Below are 25,789 nucleotides of genomic sequence, written 5' to 3' on the forward strand. Positions count from 1 at the left end.
ACTCCATGTACTTTAAAAACATCTGAGAGTCTTTAACAAAGCATTCAGAAAGGGAAAAGTTAAAAATGTTGATATAATGTTTTTAAATAATACACAGCTCAGGGATGCATCTGACTTGCCACAAAAGATGTCAAAACCTTGCCCTAAGGCATTGGTTCCACCAATGAGTGAAAAGAAATGGAGTGTTGCAGTTATTTGCGCCCATTGTACAATCATAGTGCTGCAGATACAGAGATACACATGATATGTGGGGGGCGTCTCCAGTAAGAAAGACCAGAATGAGGTCAAAATTACAACATTGTATGTAAACACCTAGGGAATGATCAATAACCTTGATCTGTGAGTGCGAAGAAGTTAATGTGGTACAAGTTGAAACTTTGTGGCAAAAAATGAAGTATAAAATATTTCTGGGAGAGAAAGAAGAGGGAGATAGTATAGAGTAGATTACAGGTAATATAATGATGCTGGAGAAAGAGGATAACCTTGAGGAATTAAGGACAGAATCCATTTGATATAGGTATCACTGGCAAGGCCAGGATATGATGCACATCTCAAACTGCCCTTGGAAGGAGATGGTAAGCTACATTTTTTTTGTCATGTAGTCCTGCCAGCTGATGTGTGTGATTTTTGACTTTGTCCATCAATGGCGTTAGTTTTCAGCACAGAAAATGTGATTCTAACCCAAACTGGTAAGACTGGAGGCGTGTGACCAGCAGTGTGCCCTAAGGATCAATGCTGGGTCCACTGTCGTTCATTTATATAAATTATTTGAATGAGAATATAGGAGGATGGTAATTAAGTAATTAAAATTGGTGGTATAATGGACAGTGAAAATGATTGTCTAAAAATACAATGGGATCTTGACCAAATGGGCCAGTGGGCCGAGGAATGGCAAGTGAAGTTTAATTCAGATAAATGTGAGGTATTGCATTTTGATAAGACAAGCCAGGGCAGGACTTGCACAGTAATTGTTGTTGAATAGAGAGACCTAGGGGTGCAGGTGTATTGTTCTTTGACAGTGGTGTCACAGGTAAATGGGTGGAGAAGGAAGCATTCGGCATGCTTATTCTTCATAGGTCAGAGCACTGAGTACAGGAGTTGGGATGTCATGTTACAGCTATACAAGATATTAGTAATGCCACATTTGGAGTACTGCATACAATTTTGGTCACCCTACTATAGGAAGTGCTGCTCCTTTAACAAGGTTATTCTGTCCTTGGGTTTTTTTTCAGAAGGGTCATAAAGGCAGAGATTTCGATATGTCAGGAAATATTGGCTTGAGAAAGCTTTAATATTTTTTAAACATTTGTACAATGTAAGTAGAATGGCTAGTTCTCCCAGTTCAGGTTTTGGTTTGGTTTAGTTTTAGCAAGCTGTTTTTTTTTGTTGAGGCGGCTGGTTAATGAAACAGCTCCATGCTGATCTCCTCTCTCTCTCTCTCTCTCTCTCTCTCTCTCTCTCTCTCTCTCTCTCTCTCTCTCTCTCTCTCTGACATCTCTCCTGTAAGAACCTGTGTTTGACCTTACCTTTTTTGCCAAGGAGGTTTTTACGGGGACGTTGCAACTATTTGGAACAGCATCATTAAGCTGTGATAGAGTCAACTGGGTTTTCAAATAGTCATGTTATTCTAAATTTGGTTTGCATTTGTTAGTGTATAAATAAATTCTGTTTTGTTTAAAACTGAGTGGCTGGGCCAGCTGCATCCCTCCTGGAATATCCACTCTACACCTGCTTAATACAACTAGAAAAGTTAGGATCTCGCGCTACTGGCTTGAAATGTTTTGAGGGGGTCTGGCCTGGTCTGTAACAGATGGGAGGCTTTTTGTGGGATTTGTTCGACAGTTCTGATTTGGGATTAGGGTTATAGGAGGCAGCGAATGGTGGGTGTGAGTAACTTTTGTTCCAGGTGTTGAAGTTGGTTGGTTTAAACAGCGTTTGGTGTAGTAATGACTCTTTCAATCACTAAGAGTGTTCTGGGGGTGGAAGAAGTGACTTTGGGGCTTTATAAAAGATGTACAAGGCAAAGCTGCTGGAATTGGCAGTCAAGCTGGAGTTGGAGTTACCTTTGTCCTTACGAAAAGGAGAGATAATTACAGCAATAGCTCGACATTTAAATTTGCTGGGAACACCATCAGAATCTTTGGAGATGACTAAAGTTCAATAGAGAATGAAGCAGCTTGAGTAAGAGGCAAGAGAAAGAGAAAATGATTAATGATTAAGTAATGATTAAAGGCAGAGAAATGGAATAAAAGGCCTTAGCAGAACAAAAAAAAATCAAAATAACTTCATTAAAGGAGCAGCGTCATCACAGAAGGATGTTATTAAACTGGAAAAGGTGCATAATAGATTTACACACACGTTACCAAGACTGGAAGGTTTGAATTGTAAGGAGAGGCTGAATAGGCTAGGACTTCTTTTTCCTAGAGCATAGGAGGCTGAGGAGTGCCTTATAGAGGTTTAAAAAATCATGAGAGGCATAGATAAGGCGAAAAGCCAAGATCTTTTCAGTAGAGTCCAAAACTACAGGCATTGGCTTAAGGTGAGAGGGGAAAGATTTAAAGGGGACGTGAGGGGCAACTTTTTCACTAAGAGAGTAGTACGTGCATGGAATGAACGTGCAGAGGAAATGTTAGAGAGGGGTATAATAACATTTTAAAGACATTTGGACAAATAAGAAAAGTTTAGAGGGATAAAGTCAAATTTAGAAAAATGGGACTAGTTCAGTTTAGAAAATGTGATTGGCAATGGATAAGTTGAGCTGATGGGCCTGTTTCCATGCTGTATAACTGTAAACCAGGGCATTCAGAGGACAATCACTCCCCAGCTATCTGTAAACAGTCTGTTCAGGGTAATTTATGACACACTTGTGGAGCTGGTGGAACTTGAACCCTGGTGTTCTGGCCAAGAAGCAGGGATTCTACCCCTGTGCCACAAGGTCTCTAACAATCCCTTTATATTTTTGAGTTTAAATTTAATCTAAAGGACCATCATAATGGAATCATAACCATGGCTCCAGGTTCACCATTTACAATTTACCTTAAGCTACTTTTGAATTAGCAAACTACTTACAACACAGTGCTAGCTCTTCCAACCTAGTTTACTGCGTCCAGTGCTCCCAATGTCGACTTCTCTATGTCAGGGAGACCAAACGTAAACTTAGGGAATGGTTCACTGAGCATCTCAGCCAAGTGGACCTCCCAGTCACCCCCATTTCAATTCCCCCAACCCCTCCCATCCTGACATGACCGTCCTTGGCCTCCTCCATTGCCAAAATGAACCACACCGCAAATTGGAGGAACACCACCTCATCTTCTGCCTGGGCAGCCTACAGCCCGGAGGACTCAACACAGAATTTTCCAATTTCAAATAACCTCGCTCCCCATCCCCTCCCCCCCCCCCCCCCCCCCCCAACTCCCTTCCCAGTCCCTCCCTTTTCCTTCCACTACTCCCAGCCACCAACCGGATTCATCCCTCCCACTGACCAACTAGATTGTACCCTCAACCTGTCTTCACCTATCCCCACTTCACCACCCTGCATCCTTTACCTGCAGCTCTCCTTTCACCCACCCCCAGTCCTGAAGTGCTTCACAGGAGGCTCCCAAGCACCTAGACATGGGGACGAAACGTCTGCAACACAAATTCCCAGCTCGGCAAACAGAATCTCAACAACGAACACCCGAGCTACAAATCTTCTCACAAACTTTGAACACCCAGTCCTGAAGAAGGGTTACACCCGAAACGTTGACCTCTGTACCTCCTGATGCTGCCTGGCTTGGTGTGTTCATCCAGCCTCTTGCCTGTCTATTCTGGTTCCTCTTACAACAATTAATATTGTGAGGGAGACTGGTGTCAGCCAGATTCTGTAAACATTCTGATTACTTATGGTAATTAAAAAGGCATTCCAAAATGTAATAGGATTCCCGAATAACTTTCCACAAACAAGAATGTGGTACTAACCAGAGAATCTGCCTTAGTGGTGTGGATAAAGAATAAATATTCGCCACAACTAATAGCTCGCCACGGGATGCTCAGATTTGGCTTCGCTCACACACACAGATTCTGGCGTCAGCCCAGATAACCACGGAACTCTGAGGAAAGCGCAATGTCCCCACCCACAACACACACACACACAGGATGTCCATCGTTGACCATGGAAGTGGAATTTGGTTTCGTTTTGAGCTTCTGTGAGGTACTCGAATACGTGTAAAAGTCAACATGTTATTCGAGGAGCGCGTAGTCCTGAGGAAACAGGACTGATGGTCTGAATAAATGACCATCCTCTTGGTACCCAACTGGGTGACTCTGCCTGAGCTAAACGGCAAGACGTGGGCTTGTCATTTCAATGTGGGATTAGGAGATGCCTCCCTTTCCTTGGGGATTTTGATCGGAGTAATTATAAATTCCTTGGGCAATTGTTTTCCCGAGAAAAAAAATGACTCGCCCCACCTTGCAGAGTTGCGTCACATCCTTCAAACAGGTGAACTGATTTACATCGGCAACTGCACCCTCTCTCCCAGGCTCATCCGAAGCTGTTTTTGTGTTATAATGTCGCTTACAGTGTAAACTCTAACCAGACAGAGACGGAGCAGAGAAACAAGGAGACAGTATCAATTGTCAAGGATGCACATCTCTTGAGTGAGAATTCTGCCGCGAACATTTTGCAAATAATCACAAGAGTGGATTGGGGATGTGCAGAGTGAATGGAAACTGACAGGAATCCTTGATTCTGCTGCAGAATAAACGCTATAAACTCCATTCATCTCCCTCCGAGAGCAGGTACTGTGAGCCGTGCTAATTTCTTTATTGCTTCCCCCTAAACAAAATACAGGTAAAATTAGGCACTTGAGCGTTTAAGGATTTGAAAATAAATTGTTTCCTCGCCCTCGTTAAGAAGACGGGTTAGTTTGGACAAGTAAAAATTGCTGAGACGGTGAATTAACTTCCAAAGTTTACGTTCTGGGTTGGTTTTTTAATTGAACCTTGGAGCTTTTAGTTGCACCGATTTCACCGAGTGGGGGCTGTGGATGCAAAACTCGTGATGGATTATTCTGATGGCGTATGCGGGGTTTTACACTGGAAGCCCTCCTGGGCTGGAGAATGTCCTGCTCTCATTTCTTGTTGCGTCACCATGGAGTTGCACATAATGAAGAGGAGGAGGTCTAGCCCCTACCATGGCAAATCAAAACGCTCAGGCCAACATCCGTGGGATGGGGAGAGGGAAGACAGAGAAAATAAACAAGTCAACCTTTCCAGTTCCTGACCCACGATAGAATTCCCAGGAGAGGTCACAGGGCAAGGCACACCTGCTCTATAGGTGTGTCATAACATCTCTGAACAGGTTGTTTTATTTTATAAAAGAGCTAAACCCACTTTATAGTGATTGTAACAAGGTCTACCAAGTCGACTTCATAGAATGAGTTCCCTGATTGGGACAGATGATCTAGCCCAATTAGGGAGCCCTGGCTGACAGGTAAGAAACGGGAGTGTGAGACCATTCTGACACCGTGAGCTGGCTCTGAAGGAGCTGGATCAGTGTCAAGGACGTTCCTCATGTAAATAAAGGGTGATCTGGTGACAGGATATCGGCCTCTGTGGAATTATTTTGGTGGCTATGAGAGTAAAATGCGCTCTTAAAGAAAGTTGCTTGCAACAGTTGTATTTGAGTTGGGGGTAAGCATTTCAGACATCATGCTGTTACTTGGGAAGTTTGACTCATTCAGTCCTGCCATTGAAGAATGGGCCCAGTACTTGAAAAGAATGTTTCTTTTTCCAGTCAGATGACATTGGGGTAGATGAAAAGCAATGAGTAATTCTCCCGCTAGCTTGTGAGCCCACAGTGTTTTGGCTATTAGGAGCCTAACCTTCCCTGTGGCACCAGATACTAAAGCCTTTCAAGAGTTAACGGATGTAATCAATAAATATTACAACCCAAGTCTCCTTTCATTCTGACTCACAGTTGGTATTACTTGGTAATTTGAGCAGCAAGGGAATCCATTTTTGACTAGGTTAAGATGTCTGGCAGTGGAATGTGATTTTAGTTTAACACTTAATGAGATGCTGAGAGACTGTTTGATGTGTAGGATTAATGATATAACCACGCAAGAGTGCCTACTAGCTGAAGCCCAACTGGAGTGCAGGTTCATAGCTCCTTGAAAGTGGAGTCGCAGGTAGATAGGATAGTGAAGGAGGAGTTTGGTATGTTTTCCTTTATTGGTCAGAGTATGGAGTACAGGAGTTGGGAGGTCACGTTGCGGCTGTACAGGACATTGATTAGGCCACTGTTGGAATATTGCATGCAATTCTGGCCTCCTTCCTATCGGAAAGATGTTGTGAAACTTGAAAGGGTTCAGAAAAGATTTACAAGGCTGTTGCCAGGGTTGGAGGATTTGAGCTATAGGGAGAGGCTGAACAAGCTGGGGCTGTTTTCCCTGGATGTCGGAGTCTGAGGGGTGATCTTTATAGAGGTTTATAAAATTGAGGGGCATGGATAGGATAAATAGACAAAGTCTTTTCCCTGGGGTCGGGGAGTCCAGAACTAGAGGGCATAGGTTTAGGATGAGAGGGGGAAGATATAAAAGAGACCTAAGGGGCAAATTTTTCACGCAGAGGGTGATATGTGTATGGAACGAGCTGCCAGAGGATGTGGTGGAGGCTGATACAATTGCAACATTTAAAAGGCATTTGGATGGGTATATGAATAGGAAGGGTTTGGAGGGATATGGGCCGGGTGCTGGCAGGTGGGACTAGATTGGGTTGGGATATCTGGTCGGCACGGACGGGTTGGACCGAAGGGTCTGTTTCCATGCTGTACATCTCTGACTTAAACAGGTATTACAACAGGCTCTATCATTGGGAAATGCAGCAAGTGGAGAGTATGGGTTTTAGGGTATTCTGATGGAAGTGCACACCCTCACCAGTCTGACTGAGCTTGGGGAATATGAGTGAAGGCAATTGCATAGCCTCACTCAGGACATATCCAGAACATAGGGACTCTAGGTCAGCCCACAGCAAAACCTCAAAACAAAGTCAACCCCCAGCCAAACAGTTCTAATTTTCTTCAGGATCCAGGCCAGCAAATTATTGTAGTTCCTGCCAGTATATGGACTTGAGAATAGTGAAGGAGTCCCACTGGACCTCAACTGAGTAAGAGAACCCATTGGTCAGTATCCCGGAGAGTGCACACTCTGGAAAGTCCACCTACAGTTTGGAATAGTTCATCTATTTAGCAATGCTCAAATCAGAGCCAATCAAAATAAACATCTGGTTAAAGGGTCATCTGGTTCAAATGGATGTTGATCAAGGCATGGCCGTTTGTGATTACAGAAGCAGTCTTTAACAAAATTCATTCAGAACTCCAACCCTTAAGTTTGTGCAAGATCTCACCTAGAATCCTTAGTGTGGAAACAGGTCTCTCGGCCCAACAAATCAACATTGATTTTCTGAAGAGCATCCGACCCAGACCTATACCCTACCCTTTTTCCATGGATAACACACCTAACCAACACATCCTTGGACACTATGGGGAATTTAGCATAGCCAATCCACCTGCACATCTTTGGACTGTGGGGGGAAACGCACACAGACATGGGGAGAATGTGCAAGTTCCACACAGACAGTTCCACACTGGACATCCCACCTGGACCCAACTCATACCTTATTTCTGTAACCCTGTATTTTCCATGGCTAATCCCCTTCGCCTGCACATCTTTGGATTGTGGGAGGAAACCACTGACTAGTCTGATGTGACTGACTAGTCTGATGTGTCTCCATTTTCCTGGGGGCTTTCTCAGTTTTGCTATTGGCAACTGATTACATGTGTGACTGTGTCTGTGTGTGAGAGAGTTCTCGATGGCTCACACCCATGATTAAAACTGAATGATTTGTGTAGCACTACAGTGGTCATGGTCATGGTCATGATTTCTATACCAGTAGATTGAGAAGGATCAACAGTTGGAGATGGACATCCCAGCATTGCAGAGATTGCTCTGGGAGCAGTGGGTAGAGTTGATGAAGTTTTAAAGTCTTAATCGCTAAAGTGTGTATAATCTGTATTGGCATCACAGCGGCTGAGAAGTATCTTATTTAAGATGGTGAATAGGAAAGATTTCTGGCTGTTACAGGCTGCTCCTTTTTTGAGGTATTTTTGGTGTTGGAGATAATTTTCTCAAATTCCAGAAGCAGCAATTACTGTTTATATGCTCTTGCATTGTTTTGGAACTTAGGAGGGAAAAAATCAAAACAATGGCATTTTTAAGAGAGAGGAACGGGCAAAGGCAGCACATGGTCAGGTCAGTGCAGGAGAGAGAGAGAGAGAGAGAGAGAGAAACCCACACTGCTAACTGACACAGCAGTAAACCTGTGCAGGTACTACCTTTGCTGTTGAATTCAAGTATCGCTGGACATCGGAGTGTATCTGGGAAAATTAACAAACTGTGAAATTCACAACTGACCTTGGAGGAACTGTTTGGGAGAGGTCAGAGCCCAGGAACAGGTAAGTTGAATAGTTTAAAGTGTGGCCTTGGGGAATCTGCAGCAGTGATTTGAGCCAGTTCGTTCTTGATGATATGTTTTATTGAGATATGTCTCTTGATTAAACTTAAAAATATAAGCCATAAGTATTCAGTTAGCCTGGAGCAGATATTTTTGTAGAAGAATAAGGCAGTGCTATTTTCTGGGTCTGCAGATTGGAAGGAGCAAAAATGGCCCTTAGAATGATGTGCTCTTCTTGTCGAATGTGGGAGCTTAGGGTGAGTTTGTTCCTGCAATAAACCTCATTAGTTGCGAATCCTATCATATCGAATGGATCAGTTGGAGTGGCGGTTAGAGGCAATGAGGCAAGGGGATGTGATGGATGGCAGTTATAGGAAGGGAGAAAAGCTGCAGATACAGTCAGATAGATGGGTTAACCCCAGGAAAAGGAAGAGAGGTAGGCACCTCGTGGAGAAGTCTTCTGTGGCTATACCCATTTCAAACAAGTATGCTGTTTTAGAAAATCTTGGGGGTGATGGATTCTCAGGGGGAATGTAGCAGGAACAGCCAAGTTTCTGGTACTGAGACTGGCTCTAATGCAATGAGGGGTACGTTGGGTTCCAAGAGATCGATTGTGTTAGGGGACTCTCCAGTCCAAGGTACAGACAGACGTTTCTGTGGCCAGCAGCGAAAAATCAGAATACTGTTGCGTCCCTGGTGCCAGGATCAAGGATGTCTCAGAGAGGATGCAGAATGTTCTCACGGGGAAGAGGGCCCAGCAAGAGGTCATCGTCCACATTGGAACCAACGACATAGGAAGGGAAAAGCATGAGATTCTGAAGGGACAATATGAAGTTAGGCAGGAATTTAAAAGGAGGTCCTTGAGAATAGTAGTATCTGGATTACTCCCGGTGCTACGAATTAGTGATGGTAGGAATAGGAGGATCGAGCAGATGAATGCATGGCTGAGGAGCTGGTGTAGGGGAGAAGGGTTCACATTTTTGGATCATTGGAATCTCTTCTGGAGTAGAAGTGACCTGTACAAGAAGGACGGATTGCACCTGAATTGGAAGGGGTCTAATATACTGACAGGGAAATTTGCTAGAGCTGCTCGGGAGGACTTAAACTAGTAAGGCAGGGGGTGGGGGGAGGGGGGGGGTAATGGAGGTGGAACCCAGGGAGACAGTGAGAAAAGAAAGAAATCAATCTGAGACTGATACAGTTCAGAAAATAAGCAAATCCAACAGTCAGGGAAGGCAGGGACAAAGCAAGGTAGGACTGATGAAATAAATGCAGTTTAATTTAATGCAAGAGGCCTAACAGGGAAGGCAGATGAACTCAGGGCATGGTTAGGAACATGGGACTGGGATATCATAGCAATTACAGAAACATGGCTCAGGGATGGACAGGACTGGACAGGGCTGGCAGCTCAATATTCCAGGCTACAAATGCTACAGGAAGGACAGAAAGGGAGGCAAGAGAGGAGGGGGAGTGGTGTTTTTGATAAGGGCTAGCATTACAGCTGTGCTGAGGGAGGATATTCTGGGAAATATATCCAGGGGAAGTTATTTGGGTGAAACTGAGAAATAAGAAAGGGATGATCACCTTATTGGGATTGTATTATAGACCCCCAATAGTCAGCAGGAAATTAAAAAACAAATTTGTAAGGAGATCTGTTATCTGTAAGAACAATAGGTTGGTTATAGTAGGGGATATTAATTTTCCAAACATAGACTGGAACTGCCATAGTGTTAAGGGTTTAGATGGAGAGGAATTTAACTGCTTACAATAAAAGTTTATGTTTCAGTATATGGATGTACCTACTAGAGAAGGTACAAAACTTGGAGGAGAAAGTGAGGACTGCAGATGCTGGAGATCAGAGCTGAAAATGTGTTGCTGGAAAAGCGCAGCAGGTCAGGCAGCATCCAAGGAGCAGGAGAATCGACGTTTCGGGCATCAGTCCTTCTTCAGGAATGAGGAAGGGCTGATGCCCGAAATGTCGATTCTCCTGTTCCAAGGTACAAAACTTGACCTACTTTTAGGAAATATGGTGGGGCAAGTGACTGAGGTGTCAGTGGGGGAGCACTTTGGGACCAGTGACCATAATTCTATTAGTTTTACAATAGTGATGGAAAAGGATAGACCAGATCTAAAGGTTGAAATTCTAAATTGAAGAAAGGCTAATTTTGACGGTATTAGGCAAGTACTTTCTAAAGCTGATTAGGGGAAGATGTTCACAGGTAAAGGGACGGCTAGAAAATGGGAAGCCTACAGAAAAGAGATAACAAGAGTCCAGAGAAAGTATATTCCTGTTAGGGTGAAAGGGAATGCTGGATGACTAAAGAAATTGAGGGGTTGGTTAAGATAAAAGAAGGAAGCATATGTCGGGTATAGACAGGATAGATCGAGTGAATTCTTAGAGTATAAAGACAGTAGGAGTATACTTAAGAGGGAAATCAGGAGGGCAAAATGGGGACATGAGATAGCATTGGCAGATGGAGTTAATGAGAATTCGAAGGTTTTTTTTTACAAATACATTAAGGACAAAAGGGTAACAAGGGAGAGAATAGTGCCCCTCAAAGATCAGCAAGGTGGCCTTTTTGTGGAGCTGCAGGAGATGGGGGAGATACTAAATGAGTATTTTGCATCAGTGCTTACTGTGGAAAAGGACATAAAATGTAGGGAAATGGATGGTAACACCTTGAAAAAACGTCCATATTACAGAGGATGAAGTGCTAGATGTCATAAAACATACGCAAGTGGATAAATCCCCAGGACCTGATCAGGTGTATACAAGAACTCTGTTTGAAGCTAGAGAAGTGATTGATGGGCCTCTAGCTGAGATATTTGTATCATCGATTGTTACAGGTGAGGTGCCGGAAGACTGGAGGTTGGCTAATGTGGTACCACTGTTTAAGAAGGGTGGTAAGGACAAGCCAGGGAACAATAGACCAGTGAGCCTGACCTCGGTGGTGGGCACGTTGTTGGAGGGAATCCTGAGGGACAGGATGTACATGAATTTGGAAAGGCAAGGACTGATTTGGGATAGTCAATATGGCTTTGTGCGTGGGAAATCATGTCTCACAAACTTGATTGAACCTTTTGAAGAAGTAATGAAGAGGATTGATGAGGGCAGAGCAGTAGATGTGATCTATATGGGCATTTGCCAAGGTTCCCCTTGGGAGACTGATAAGCAAGGTTAGATCTCATGGAATACAGGGAGAACTAGCCATTTGGATACAGAACTGACTCAAAGGTAGAAGACAGAGGGTGGTGGTGGAGGGTTGTTTTTCAGACTGGAGGCCTGTGACCAGTGGGGTACCACAAGGATCTGTGCTGGGTCCACTACTTTTTGTCATTTATATAAATGATTCAGATGTGAGCATAAGAGGTACAGTTAGTAAGTTTGCAGATGACACCAAAATTGGAGGTGTAGTGTACAGTGAAGAAGGTTACCTCAGTACAACAGGATCTTGATCAGATGGGCAAATGGGCTGGAGATGGAGGTGCAGCATTTTGGGAAAGCAAGTCTTAGCAAGACTTATCCACTTAATGGTAAGGTCCTAGGGAGTATTACTGAACAAAGAGACCTTGGAGTGCAGGTTCATAGCTCCTTGAAAGTGGAGTCACAGGTAGATAGGATAGTGAAGAAGACGTTTGGTATGCTTTCCTTTATTGGTCAGAGTATTGAGTATAGGAGTTGGGAGGTCATGTTGCGACTGTACAGGACATTGGTTAGGCCACTTTTAGAATACTGCATGCAGTTCTGGTGTCCTTCCTAAAGGATTCAGAAAAGATTTACAAGGCTGTTGCCAGGGTTGGAGATTTTGAGCTATAGGGAGAGGCTGGTGCTGTTTTTCCCTGGAGCGTCAGAGGCTGAGGGGTGACCTTATAGAGGTTTATAAGATCATGAGGGGCATGGATAGGATAAATAGACATCATCTTTTCCTTGGGGTGGGGGAGTCCAGAACTAGAGGGCATAGGTTTAGGGTGAGAAGGGAAAAATATAAAAGAGACCTAAGGGGCATCTTTTTTATGCAGAGGATGGTGTGTAAATGGAATGGGTCGCCAGAGGAAGTGGTGGAGGCTAGTACAATTGCAACATTTAAAAGGCATCTGGATGGGTATGCAACTCAGAAGGGTTTGGAGGAATATGGGCCGGGTGCTGGCAGGTGGGACTAGACTGAGTTCGGATATCTGGTCGGCATAGGCGGGTTGCACCAAAGGGTCTGTTTCCGTGCTGTACACCTCTATTTGAACTGTAGGAAGTTCGAATTGTGGGTTAACTGAAGGGCAAGGCAGTTGGTGTGCACAGGTTGCTCAGTCAGTTGAACAGAAGCTACAATCTTCCTGAAATTTTGGAAGCTTAAACGTTCTCAGGTGAGGGACTAATGGGAGTGGGTGGAGTCTTTTCATCCCATTGCCTGTACTGGCATGCAGTGGTGTTCTAGCTGGTCTCCTGCCTTTGACATCCCTAACCCCATCTTCAAGACTCCATTTGTACAATTGTCCCACTTGATCCACAGTATTTTGGGGGAATAAATGGAAATTCTATTTCACCTTTGTGTGGAAAATGTACTTGTTTGCCTTTCACCCCTCAACAGCCGGGTTTTAATCTTTTGTTTAAGACAGTGCCCCCTTCTGGATTCTCTGAAAGCAGCAGTAGTTTCTCTGGATTTATTGCTTTGAATTCCCTTTGCTGTTTTAGCTCAAGGCAAATACAGTTCAGGTTTGTGTGATCTGTCCTTACAATTGAACACGCTCAGCACTGGTATCACTGCCGTGAATTTCTGCTCTGCCTCCCCCAATGCCAGTTAAACTTTGAAATTTGGGGCCTGACCCTGAACATTCTGTAACTCGATCTGTCCATGGTTCTGTGTGATTGAACCACCATTTTTTTTAAACTTAAGACTTTGTGAGAGAGGGCCATATTTGGTTTTTAATTTCTTTTTGTATTTATACACCAGCTTTTAATCTTTTCCATTCATTTAATCTCGGTCTCTTTTGAAACTTGCTCTGAACAATATAACTTGTAGATCCAAACTATATATATTTCCTAATCTGCTGTTGTCACTACTACCTTCCTTCATCCAAACATTGATTCATAATGAAAGAATGAAACCAAGGTTCAGGATCCCTTGGGGACATGAAAGGAACGGAAACGCCCTTCATTGGAACTCATCCATCTATTCCTGATGAAGGGCTTTTACCCGAAACATCGATTTTCTTGCTCCATGGACGCTGCCTGACCTGCTGTGCTTTTCCAGCACCACTCTAATCTAAAATCTGGTTTCCAGCATCTGCAGCCCTTGTTTTTACCAAATTGTTAGTGTATAGAGGTGAACAGCTGAGATCCTAGCAGTCAACCCTGTGGTACCCCACTCATCGCTATCTGCCAGTCTGAAAAGAACCTGTTTATTCCAACTCTCTGCTTCCTGTCTGCCGACCAGTTCTCTATCCATGTCAATACATTACCTCCAATACCATGAGCTTTAAATTTTCCTTACTAATCTCTTGTGTGGAACCTTGTCAAAAACCTTCTGAAAGTCCAGATACACAACACCTACTGATTCACCCTGGTCTACTCTACTGGTCACATCCTCAAAAAATTCCAGAAAATTTGTCAGCTTGATTTCCCTGTGAATCCAGACTGACTAGGACCAATTCTGTCACCACCATCCAAATGCTCATTTGTTGCATCATTAATGGAATAACTTCTTGAATTGCTACAGTCTATTCACTGTGGGTTGACCCACAATGGCGGTAAGGAGGGAATTCCAGAATTTTGACCCAACAACTGTGGTATATTTCCAAGTTAGGGTGGTGAGCGGCCTGGAGGGGAAGTGGAAGGGGACATGGAAGGTGGTGATGTTCCCAAGTACCTGCTGCCCTTTTTCATATAGATGGAACTGGTTGTAATTGGAAGGTGCATTCTATGGATCTTCGGTGAATTTCTGCAGTGCATCTTGTAGATAGGACACACTGCTGCTATTGAGCACCTGTGGTGGAGGAATTGAATGTTTGTAGATGTGATGCCAATCAAACAGGTTGCTTTGTACTGGATGGTGTCAAGCGTCTTGAGTATTGTTGGAGCTGCACCCCTCCAGGCAAGTGTGGAGCATTCCATCACACTCCTGACTTGTACCTTGTAGATGGTGGATAGACTTTGGGGTGTCCAGAAAGGAGTTACTCACTGCAGTATCCCTAGTTTCTGACCTGCTCTATGGCCACTGTGTTTATGTGGTGAGTCCACTGGAGTTTCTGGTCAATGTTAACCCCAAGGATGTTGACAGTGGGCGAATCTGTGATGGGTTATACTGTTGACTGTCAAGGGGCGGTGGTTAGTGTGTTTCTTATTGATGATGGTCATTGTCAGTCTTTTGTGTGGCATGAATGTTATTTGCCACTTGTCAGCCACGTCTGCACATTGTCCAGATCTTACTGCATTTGAGCATGGACTCTTCAGTACCTGAGGAGTTGCAAATGGTGCTGAACACTGCAATCATCCGTGAACATCCCCACTTCTGACCTTATGACAGAGGGAAGGTCATTGATGAAGCAGCTGAAGATGGTTGGGCCTCTCGGACACTACCCTGAGGGATTCCTGTAAGAGGTGTCCTGAACATTCCAACAGTTTGAGTTAGTATGTCAGATTTCCAGCATCCACTGTATTTTGCTCCAGGATATGGGGTTAGGCCACAGATCATCAATGATCTCATTGAAACAGCCTCAAAAAGGCTGAAACTCTTCTTGGTGCTATGGGGAAAATGTTACTCATGCAAAAAAGTGACCTCTCAGACTGTTCATTTCCTCATCTGACCACCTCGGATTGTTCATGCATTGCAGAAATTCACCAAATGAGGAAACATTTCCATTCATATCTTAATTTAAGAAGTTAAAAATTGCACAACACCAGGTTATATTCCAACCACCTTCATCAGATGATTGTGACCACAGTGCTCTGAAAGCTAGTGCTTCCAAGTAAACTTGTTGGATTACAACCTGGTGTTGTGTGATTTTTTTAACTTTGTACACCCCAGTCTAACACCAGCATCTCCAAACCATTTAAGAACACCAGCAATCTTGTGCATACTAGAACAGCATCATGACTAAATTTAAACATTTAAATAGTTTTATTCAGCACAAACTATTGAGGAAGTCTTGTATTAGTCACGTAAAAAGATGCAGTCCAGTTGGTGGGTCTTTTCAATTCTCCCAGTTGTTCTCCCTCTATGGCAGAACTGGACCAACCAAATAAAAAAATGCTGCAGACTTTAAAAATCTGGCCCAGTTCTCTCTCATCAATGACCTGTCTAAGTAAAACAATAGACCTAATCTGCAGTGAAATGACTGTCACCTGTTCAAAACCAAATCGTTACAGTCAGTTGTCAAGTTGTTAGATAAACTTATAACAAATAAATCCATAAAATACCACAAAACCTTTCTATTAGATTACAATTCTCTATTGTTATCCTTTTTCTTCATTGTAGCATATTTACTCTTAAATTTGTAGATTTGTATTTATATGCTCTTTGGAGGGTCAGTGTAGACTCAATGGGCTGAATGGCCTGCTTTCCCACTGTAGGGATTCTAAGATTGGACCAGGGATTACAGTGGTATGATAAGGATCAAAAACAACACCTGATAGTTGTCTTGCTCTGGCAGATGTTGGCGCTCTCAGATTGATCTTCATTCACCCAAAAGTGTTTTTCTTAGGAGTGTACTCAAAAAATTGTTTGTGACCAGGAATCATGTACACATTATACTCTGTGCCGCATGAGAAGGCAGAGAACTTCTGATGTGTCGTAAGACAAATATTTCACATCCACTTCAAAACGGATGGATAAAAACATCAGTTTTCTTAACCTTAATCCATTACAGGAGAGGTAGAAACTAAGGGAAACGTGACTAAGAACAAGAGCAGGCAGGGAAACACTGTAGAAATTACAGGGTAATAATGGAAGGATGCTTATTGGACTGGGTTCGGTGCTGGGCCCATTGCTGTTTGTTATCATATCATTGATGTGGATGTATTATGTTTGCAGGTGACACTAGGATAGGCAGTATTGTGGACAATGAGGAAGGTTATCAGAAATTGCAGCAGGACCTTGAGCAGTTGGGGAAGGGGCTGAGAAATGGCAAATAGTGTTTAATATAGATAAGTGTGAGGTCTTGCATTTTGGAAAGTCAAATTAAGGTTGGAGTTTCATGGTGAATGGTAGGGCCTTAAGTAGTGTAGTGGAACATAGGAACCTTGGAGTTCAGGTTCATAGTTCGCTGAGAGTCATAGGTAGACAGGGCAGTGAAGGTGGTTTTTGGCACACTGGCCTTCATCAGTCAGGGCACTGAGTATAGAAGTTGGGAAGTTAGCTGCAGTTGTTCAAGACATTGGTGAGCCTCACTTGGAGCATTGTGTTCAGTTTTGGTCACCTTGCAAGATGGTATTAAGTTGGAAAGAATGCAGAAGAAATTTACAAGCATGTTGCCAGGACTGAACATTCTGAGTTAGAGGGAGAGGTTGGACAAGTTAGGACTTCTTTTCCTTAGAGCATACGAGACTAAGGGGAATCTTATAGAAGTGTATAAGATTGTGAGAGGCATGGATAGGGTGAATGCACTCAGTCTTTTTCCCAGGGTTAGGGAATTGAGGATGAGAGGGCATCAGTTTAAGGTTAGAGGGGAAAGAATAAAAGGGAACCTGAGGGACAACATTTTTTTAACATGGTGATACGCATATGGAATGATTGAGAAAAGAACATTAATAACATTCAAAAGGTATTTGAAAAAAATACATGGATTGGAAAGGTTCAGAGAGATATGGGCCAAGCGCAGGGAAATAGTGTTAGCATGGATGGATGTTTTGTTCGGCATGGACCAGTTTGGGCCAAAAAGGGCCTGTCTCTGTGCCGTAGGACTCTCTGACTCAAAGACCAGGGGAGGTGGTCTGAAATACATGAAAAGCGAGAAGTACAATAGGAAAGCTGGATGAACACAGAGCTTTTGTTAATAATTGGAACAGTGACATTATTGCGATTAGAGACTTGGCTGAAAGAGGGACAGGACCAGCATCTCAATGTCCCAGGTGTGATAGGAAGGGATGTAAAAGGGGAGGGGGAGTTGCATTACCGGTAAAGGAGTATCTCACAGCTGTACTGAGGGAGGACACAGGACTCGTGCAGCGAGGCAGTATGGGTAGAACTCAGGAATAGGAAAGGTGAAATCACAATGCTGGGGGTACACTACAGGCCTCCCAACAGCCAGCAGGAGATAGAGGAGGGAATATGTAGACAGAATTTGGAAAAATGTAAGAACAACAGAATTGTTGTGGTGGGTGATTTTTAACTGCCCCGTATGGACTAGGACTCACTTTGTGATTGGATGGGGCAGGATTTGTAAGGACTATTCAGGGGGGTTCCTTGACATAATATGAAAACAGTGTGACCAGGGAAAGGGTTATGCTAGACCTGGTTTTTGGGAAATGAACCCAGCCAGCTGAGTGAAACTTCAGTGGGGGAGCATTTCGGGAGTAGTGTCCATAATACCACAAGTTTTAAGATACTCATGAACAGGAAAAGCAGCAGTCCTTAGGTGAAGGTGTTAAATTGAAGGAAGGCAAACTACAACAAATATTAGTAAGAAGTGGAGAATATAGATTGGAGGTGGCTGTTTGAGGGTAAATCCACATCAGGCGCATGGGAGTATTTCAAATAGATAAGAGTTCAGGATCAGCATGTTCCTGCAAGAATGAAGGATAGATACGGCATGTTATATGAACCTTGGATGACCAGGGATGTAATGGCCTTGGTCAAAAAGAAAAGGGAAATACATGTAAGGTCTAGGAAGTTGAAGTACATAAGGAAATGAGGACATACCTTAAACAATGAATTAGAAGGGCTAGAAAGGACCATGAAAAGGCATTAGCAAACAGGATTAGGGAGAATCCCAAGGCTGTTTATACAGATATAAAAAACAAGAGGGTGGCCAGGGAAAGGATTTGCTCATTCAAGGACAAAAGGAAAGGAGTGAATCAGTGTGTGGAGCCAGAAGGGGTAGGTGAGGTCCTAAATGTATACTTTGCGTCAGTATTCAAACAGAAGGAATTAGCGGAGGATGCTGTCAGGGAAGGGAATGTCAAATCTCTAAACCATGTTGCTATTAAAAAAGAAAGAGGTGCAGAGTGTCTCAGTATTAAAGGTAGGCAAGTCCCCAAATCCTGATGGGATCTATTGCAGAATATTGTGGGAAACCACAGGCCAGACTTCAGTTTTAGAGATTTTAGTGTCCATTATTAAGAATGAGGTTACAGAGTACTTGAAAGTGCATGGTAAAATAGGGCTGAGTCAGCACAGCTTTGTCAAGGGGAGGTCATGACTGACAAATCTGTTTGAACTTTTGCCGCAGCAACGGGCAAGTTAGACAAAGGAGAGTCAATGGATGTGATCTATTTGACGAGAAGACCTTTGCAAATGGAGTTTCATAGGGACCACACCTTTCATGTTATACAGTAATGATCAGGATGAAGGAACTGAGGGCATTGTTGCTAAGTTTGCAAATGACACGTATGTGGAGGGACAGGTACTGTTGAGGAAGTAGGGAGGCCTCAGAAGGACTTGGACAGGCTAGGAGAGTGGGCAACAAAGTGGCAGATGGAAGGCAATGTGAGAAAGCGTGAGGTTATACACTTTAGTAAGAAGAATAGAGGTGGAAGTTATTTTTAAATGGGGAAAGGCTTCAGAAATCTGAGGCACAAAGGGACTTGGGATTTCCTAGTTCAGGATTCTCTTAAGGTTAACATGCAGGTTCAGTTGGCGATTAGGAAGGCAAATGCAATGCTAGCATTCATTACAAGAGTGTGAGAATACAAGATACATATTGCTGAGGCTGTATAAGGGTGAGAGTAGTTTTGGACCATGTATCTAAGGAAGGATATATTGACATTAGAGAGGTTTACAAGAATGATTCATAGGCTGAAGGGTGTGTCATATGAGAAGTTGTTGAGAACTGTAAGTCTTGACTCCATGGAGTTGAGAAGGATGTGGGAGGGATCTCATTGAAATTACATAATACTGAAAGGCCTGGTTAGAGTGGACGTGGAGATGATGATTCCACTAGTAGGAGAGACTAGGACCCAAGGGCACAACCTCACAGTGAAAGGCTAACCCTTAAGAGCTGAGACAAGGAGGACAAGCCAGAGGGTGGTGAATCTCATTGCCATAGATGGCTGTACAGGCCAAGTCATTGAGTGTATTTAATACAGAGATAGAGAGGATCTCAATTAGTCAGGGGATCAAGAGCTATTGGGAGAAGGCAGGACAGTGGGGTTGAGAAACATATCAGCCATGATTGAAAGACAGAGCAGACTTGATGGGCCAAATGGCCTAATTCTGCTTGTATTACTTGTTTGTTAAAATATAAATTTAAAAGGGCAAAATTGCATATTTCAATGTTGCTTTTCTGCCAAAAGGCAGCTGTTTCACATGCCTGCCTATTAAACTCTCCCACTGCACACTCACCTCTCAGACAGAAGGAGGGGAAATATTACACTTAAAATTGGGCTCAGCTGAAGGAGAGTTTCCCACAGGAATTATGTTGACAAATCAAAAAGGCAGGTGTATGATAAAGTCATAACTGCGTCTCAGATGAAACCAGGGCAACCTTGGAGGTAATTACAAAACAGCAATGACATCCACAGAACAACAAGAGAGATTGCCCTGGGGAAATGGTGCTCCATAATCAGCGTATGAAGAGAATCTACATACTCCTCTTCACATCCTACTTATTCTTGATCCTACAATCGTTTCTCCCTTCGAGACTATACATGATGCAAGCTCACACTTTGGACTTTCTCCTCTCACCAAGCTGAGGACACACATCTTGTCAGAAATCCTAGACCTGCAACCCCCTGCCGAGTGTAGAGGAAGAAAAGACGACAGTGACGATGAAAAATCATGGTCACCATCATTCTTGTGGCCAGTAGCTCAGAATCTGACATTGCAGATAATTCAGGAGGATAGGATACTTGCAAACTGGTGAGTCACTGGGAACAGGGAAAAAGGATAGGACAGGTGCCAACTCAGAAGGAAAGGACACACACACACACACACACACACGGGAAATCACACAAATTGTGATGGGGCAGGTCATGGCTAATGGGTATTCACAATTAAAATCTGTGAGCACAGGATTTGTGGTGGACTAAGTGAAAGTGCCTGGAGGTGGGTCAACCAGTTTGAGACAGGTCACCAGGCAGAACCTGCAGCCACTTCTTCCAACATGGAAGGATGCCTGCATCTAGTGACAGTGCTTCCTGGTCAATGTTTCAATACTGCAGTTGGCTGTAACCATCACAGCTCCGTGTCTGTTTGCAAGCCCACTTGAGTAGCACCCCAGCCACCACCTTCACCACTAACACAACGGCAGCAGTGTACTATCCATCAGATGCATCTCAGCAACTTACCAAAACTCCTCGGACACCACCTTCCAAATGCAATAGCGCAACCATCTGGAAGTTTAGGGCAGCAAACATACCGGGACTACACCATCTGCAAGATCCCCTCCAAGACTACAAACCATGCTGACCCCAGACAGTGTTTCATCATTTCTTCAGTGTGGCTCGGTCAACATCCAGGAACTCAATCCCAGAAGCGTGCTGGATGTTACCACACTAAATGGCCTACAATGGTTCAAGCCAGAAGCTCACCATTGCATTCTTGTGGGCAATTAAGGATGGGGAGTAAATACCAACCCAACCAGTATAAACACCCACATCCAATACAAGAATTCAAGAGTGGGCTCTGTCAGAACACACTAAAAAATTGTCAACAGCACACTCAGCATAAAGGTGAATCCCTATACTTCAACGCTTCCATTTCCAGATGAAATCATGTCAACACAAAGTAGGTTCAGCTGCACATCAATGAGTGAGTATGGACCAGCTCCTTAATAATGTAGAACCTTTACAAATAAAGTATTAATGATATCAATAAAATAACAAGACAATGGAAATTAAATAAAGAACTTTTAACAGAATTTAAGATGAGATTAGGTTAGAGGATTTTTGAAGTATATATGAACGATAAGAGGAATGATTGAAGTAAAGTAGATGTGGGTGTGAATATGAAGGCTAAGGAAAAGGCCAAGTTATTCAATGAGAAATAGGGAAGGAGATTGGTGAATACTACTCTTAAAATCAGGCTTTACAATCCAAAGCCAACGGCTGCAATCTCCAGTTAGTTGCTGGTTTCAAAGCAACACAAAATATTTCCAGAAAATAAGAGTTTTGGTTCCTATGAAGAGGCCCCAGACTCTGCTTTCTTACCACGGATGCTGTAAGACCTGCTGAGTTTCTCCATCAGTTTGTATTTCTGTTTCATATCCCTAGCATCTGCAGCTCCTTACTTTTAGTGTAACATCACTATCAAGTCCTGAACCAGTCAGAGAGCTTAATTTAAATACCAGGAGGTTTTCTGCTTCACTGCTAGAGAAGAACAATGGTAGTCACCCACCCATGTAGCAGCTTTGGGTGAGGTTTTTCAGGACATGGGAATGCTGTTTAACATTAAATTTGAATCCATTTTCATAGTAAAGGAAGAGACGCAGTACCAGGGAACTAAAGAGAGAAATTTAATGGGATTTCTAATATTAATGTAAAACATAATGATGTAAACAATGGGGTGCAATTGAAGGAATCCTGAGAGATAGGTTGGCAATTTATTGGGAAATCTGGAGAAAGAGCATAGGGAAAAAGGGAGAGAAAATTTACTCTATTTTGCACAATGTGACAATTTTCCCTCCAGAATCAGAGGCTGATGAGTGACCTTATAGAGGTTTATAAAACCATGAGGGGCATGGACGAGGTGAGTAGCCAAGGTCTTTTTTTAGGGTTGGAGAGTCCAAAATTAAAGGGCAAAGGTGAGATGGGAAAAATATAAAAAGGGACCTGAGAGGCACTTTTTTCCATGCAGAGAGTGGTACAGGTGTGAAAAGGGCTGCCAGAAGAAGTGGAGGATACTGGTACAATTACAGAATTTAAAAGGCAACTGGACGGGTACATGGATAGGAAGGGTTTAAGAGGGATATGGGCCAAATGCCGACAAATAGGACTAGATTAATTTAGGATATCTGGTCGGTATGGTGTAGACCTGCAGGCACTCTGCCTCTATTCCTGATGAAGGGCTTTTGCCCGAAACATCGATTTTCCTGCTCCTCGGATGCTGCCTGAACTGCTGTGCTTTTCCAGCATCACTCTAATCCAGACGCTAACAATTTGGACAAAGGAATTGAATGCAATGTCTCCACATTTGCAGATGACACTAAGTCTATGCTGTGTGGAGGATGCTAATTGGACAGGCTGGCTGAGTGGGCAAATACTTGGCAAATGGATAAATGTGAGATTTTCCACTTTGGTGGCAAAAACAGGGGACAGGTTATGACCTGGATGGTGGCATGTTAGGTGCAACGAGACCTGGGTGTCATGGTGGAGCAATTGCTGAAGGTTGGCATGCAGGTATAGCAGGCAGTGAGGCAAGGTAATGGCATGCTGTCCTTCATAGCAAGAGGATTTGAGTATAGGAGTGGGGATGTTTTGCTGCATTTATACAGGGCTTGGTGATGCTACACCTTGAGTACTGTGTCCAATTTTGGTCTCCTAGCCTGAGGAAGAACATTCTTGTTATTGAGGGAGTCCAGCGAAGGTTCACCAGACTGATTCCCGGGATGGCAGCACTGACACATGAAGAAAGATTGGATCAACTGGCCTGGTACTTGCTGGAATTTAGAATAATGAGGAGGGATCTCATCGGAACTTATAAAATCCTGACGGGATTTGACAGGCTAGATGCTGGAACAATTTCCTGAGGTTGAGGAAGTCCAGAACTAGGAGTCACAGTCTAAGAAGAAGGGATAAGCCATTCAGGACTGAGATAAGGAAGAGTTTCTTCACTCAGAGTTGTGAATCTGTGGAATTCTCTCCCACAGGAAGCTGTTGGAGCCACTTCATTAAATATATTCAAAGAGGGAGCTGGACATGGCCTTTGTGGCTAAAGGGGTAAAAAGGTATAGGGAGAGGATGGGAATGGGATACTGAGACTGAATAATCAGCCATGATTGTATTGAATGGTGGTACAGGCTTAAAGGGCCGAAGGGCTTACTCCTGCAGTTATTTTTCATGTTTCTGTGGTCATCCTGAAACAGTGACTTAATCTAGTATATCAGAGAGCAGGTGACAATGCACCCCAGAGAATACATGAAAAATTGTCTAACTGTACTGTAATTGTTTACAACAACTCAAGTCAACACTGAATGCCGTTTAATTTGGTTTCAGTTTGGACTAAAGTGTCGATTTTAGGCTTGAGAAGCCCAGAGATTGAATGAATGTTTCTTGGGCAATTCAGAGGAATCCGGATTGGGTCAGAAGCAAGTAGTTTCTATTCCTAGATATACATTTATTTCAGGGCAGTTAAGGGAATATGTTAACTCAAGTTTCGCTTATGGAACTTCCAGACCAGAATGTTTGATCAGACATCAGGCAGGTTGTTGAAAGCTGAGAAAGTTTAAGCTGTCAATGTATGGAGCAGTAATGTAAAAATACTCCACAGTTTGGGGGACACAACGTGGGGAATCACTTACATCAAACTTAATGATTAGATGTAGCAGTTAATCCTCTGGATTTGAATCTCTGTAAAGATATTGGGAATTGTTAAAAACATTTGTTTTTCTGTGTTTTTAAGATTGTTCTAAGCTGTCTCCAATGAGTAGATAGCTTGGGTTTGTTCTTTTTATTTTGTGTGATGTAATGAACCTCTGGTCTATTAAAGAAACTCTACAAGAAATTTCCAAGTCAGAATGGTGAGTGGCTTGGAGGGGAACTTGAAGGTGGTGTTCCCATCTATTTGCTGCCCTTGTCCTTCTAAGTGGAAGTGGTCATGGGTTTGGAAGAGATCATGGTGAATTTCTGCAGTGTATGTTCTAAATGATACTGCTATTGAGCATTGGAGGGTGTGGATATAGTGGAAATCAAGCGGGCTGCTTTGTCCTGGATGGTGTCATGCTGCTTGTATTGTTGGAGCTGCACTCATCCAAGCAAGTGATGGGTAACCATCATACAGCATCATAGTTGTAGGTTTGAGGATTCACATGAATAATGTCAATAGCTGTTTGTAGAAGACATTTTCACACTGCATATCATTGTATAATCAGTGAGCTTGGATATGGAGTGTCCTTGCTCATTGTCTAAGTCATTGAGAAACTCTCTGAATTCTTTCAGGTCCTCGCTAGTCAATTCCTGTCAATTTGAGAATCTGCCATGATCCCTACTCTATCTCTCCTCATTCAATTACCTCAGCTGTTCGATTCATCTTGGCCTCCACTTCCATGGGCTTCAACTTGAGCAAATAATTTCTTAGGAAGGGCTTTATCAAATGCTTTCCATATTTAAAACCAAACGCAAAATTCCCGTGTTCATTATTTTAGTTCCCTCTCCAAAAGTGCAATCAAATCCATCAAGAATTGTTCAGACATTTCCAAATGTGTCTCTGTGTTCAGCTGACTTACTCTCTATTGGGTTATAGACTCTGTTGTGATTTCCCACAAGAGGAAACAAAGACAGAAATTGCTGGAAAAACTCAGCAGGTCTGGCAGCATCTGTGGAGAGAAATGAGACTTAATGTTTCGTGTCCAGTGACCCTTCCTCAGAACTGGTGGCAGCTAAGAAAATGTCAGTTTGTATGCAGAGAAAAGGGTGGGTGGGGGGGCGGGGGAGAGGGGTAAAGAATAAACAATAGGTGGATATACAACCCAATGAGAGCAGAGCAGTTACATAGACAAAGGCGTGGATCACGATCTGGGTAGGAGGGGGAATAGTTATTAATGGCTAGGACATAGAACATTACAGCACAGTACAGGCCCTTCAGCCCTCGCTGGTTTCATAGGTCAGTGCAACAATCTGAAGCCCATCCAACCTACACTATTCCTAACAATGGATTGTGTGTAATAGCAGACTGTGATAAAGAAGCTTGGTGTGTGGGGTAAGGGCAAGCAAGGACATGGGAGAGCTCAAGCCCTGAAATTATTGGACTTGATATTAAGTCCTAACTTGGACTGGAGTGTACAAAGGTTAAAAAATCACACAACATCAGGTTATAGTCCTACAAGTTTATTTGGAAGCACTAACCTTTGGAGCGCTGCTCCCCTGATGAAAGTGCAGCACTCTGAAAGCTAGTGCTTCCAAATAAACCTGCTGAGCTACAACCTGGTGTTGCGATAATAAGTCCAGAAGACTCCAGGGTTCCTAAGTGCAAAATGAGGTGGTATTCTTCCAGCT

General features: G+C 43.3%; 1 protein-coding gene across 1 annotated transcript in view; it reads left to right on the forward strand.

Moving 5' to 3' along the window:
• The first annotated feature begins 4,550 nt into the window (after positions 1 to 4,550).
• LOC140486863 (tyrosine-protein kinase STYK1) overlaps positions 4,551 to 25,789 on the forward strand; it is a 97,550-nt gene continuing 76,311 nt past the window's right edge. The window contains exon 1 of the mRNA XM_072585913.1: positions 4,551 to 4,776. The gene's annotated coding sequence lies outside the window, so the exon portion shown is untranslated. The remainder of the gene's footprint in view (positions 4,777 to 25,789) is intronic.

Source organism: Chiloscyllium punctatum, chromosome 16, assembly GCF_047496795.1.
Source record: "Chiloscyllium punctatum isolate Juve2018m chromosome 16, sChiPun1.3, whole genome shotgun sequence".
Classification (NCBI taxonomy): domain Eukaryota; kingdom Metazoa; phylum Chordata; class Chondrichthyes; order Orectolobiformes; family Hemiscylliidae; genus Chiloscyllium; species Chiloscyllium punctatum.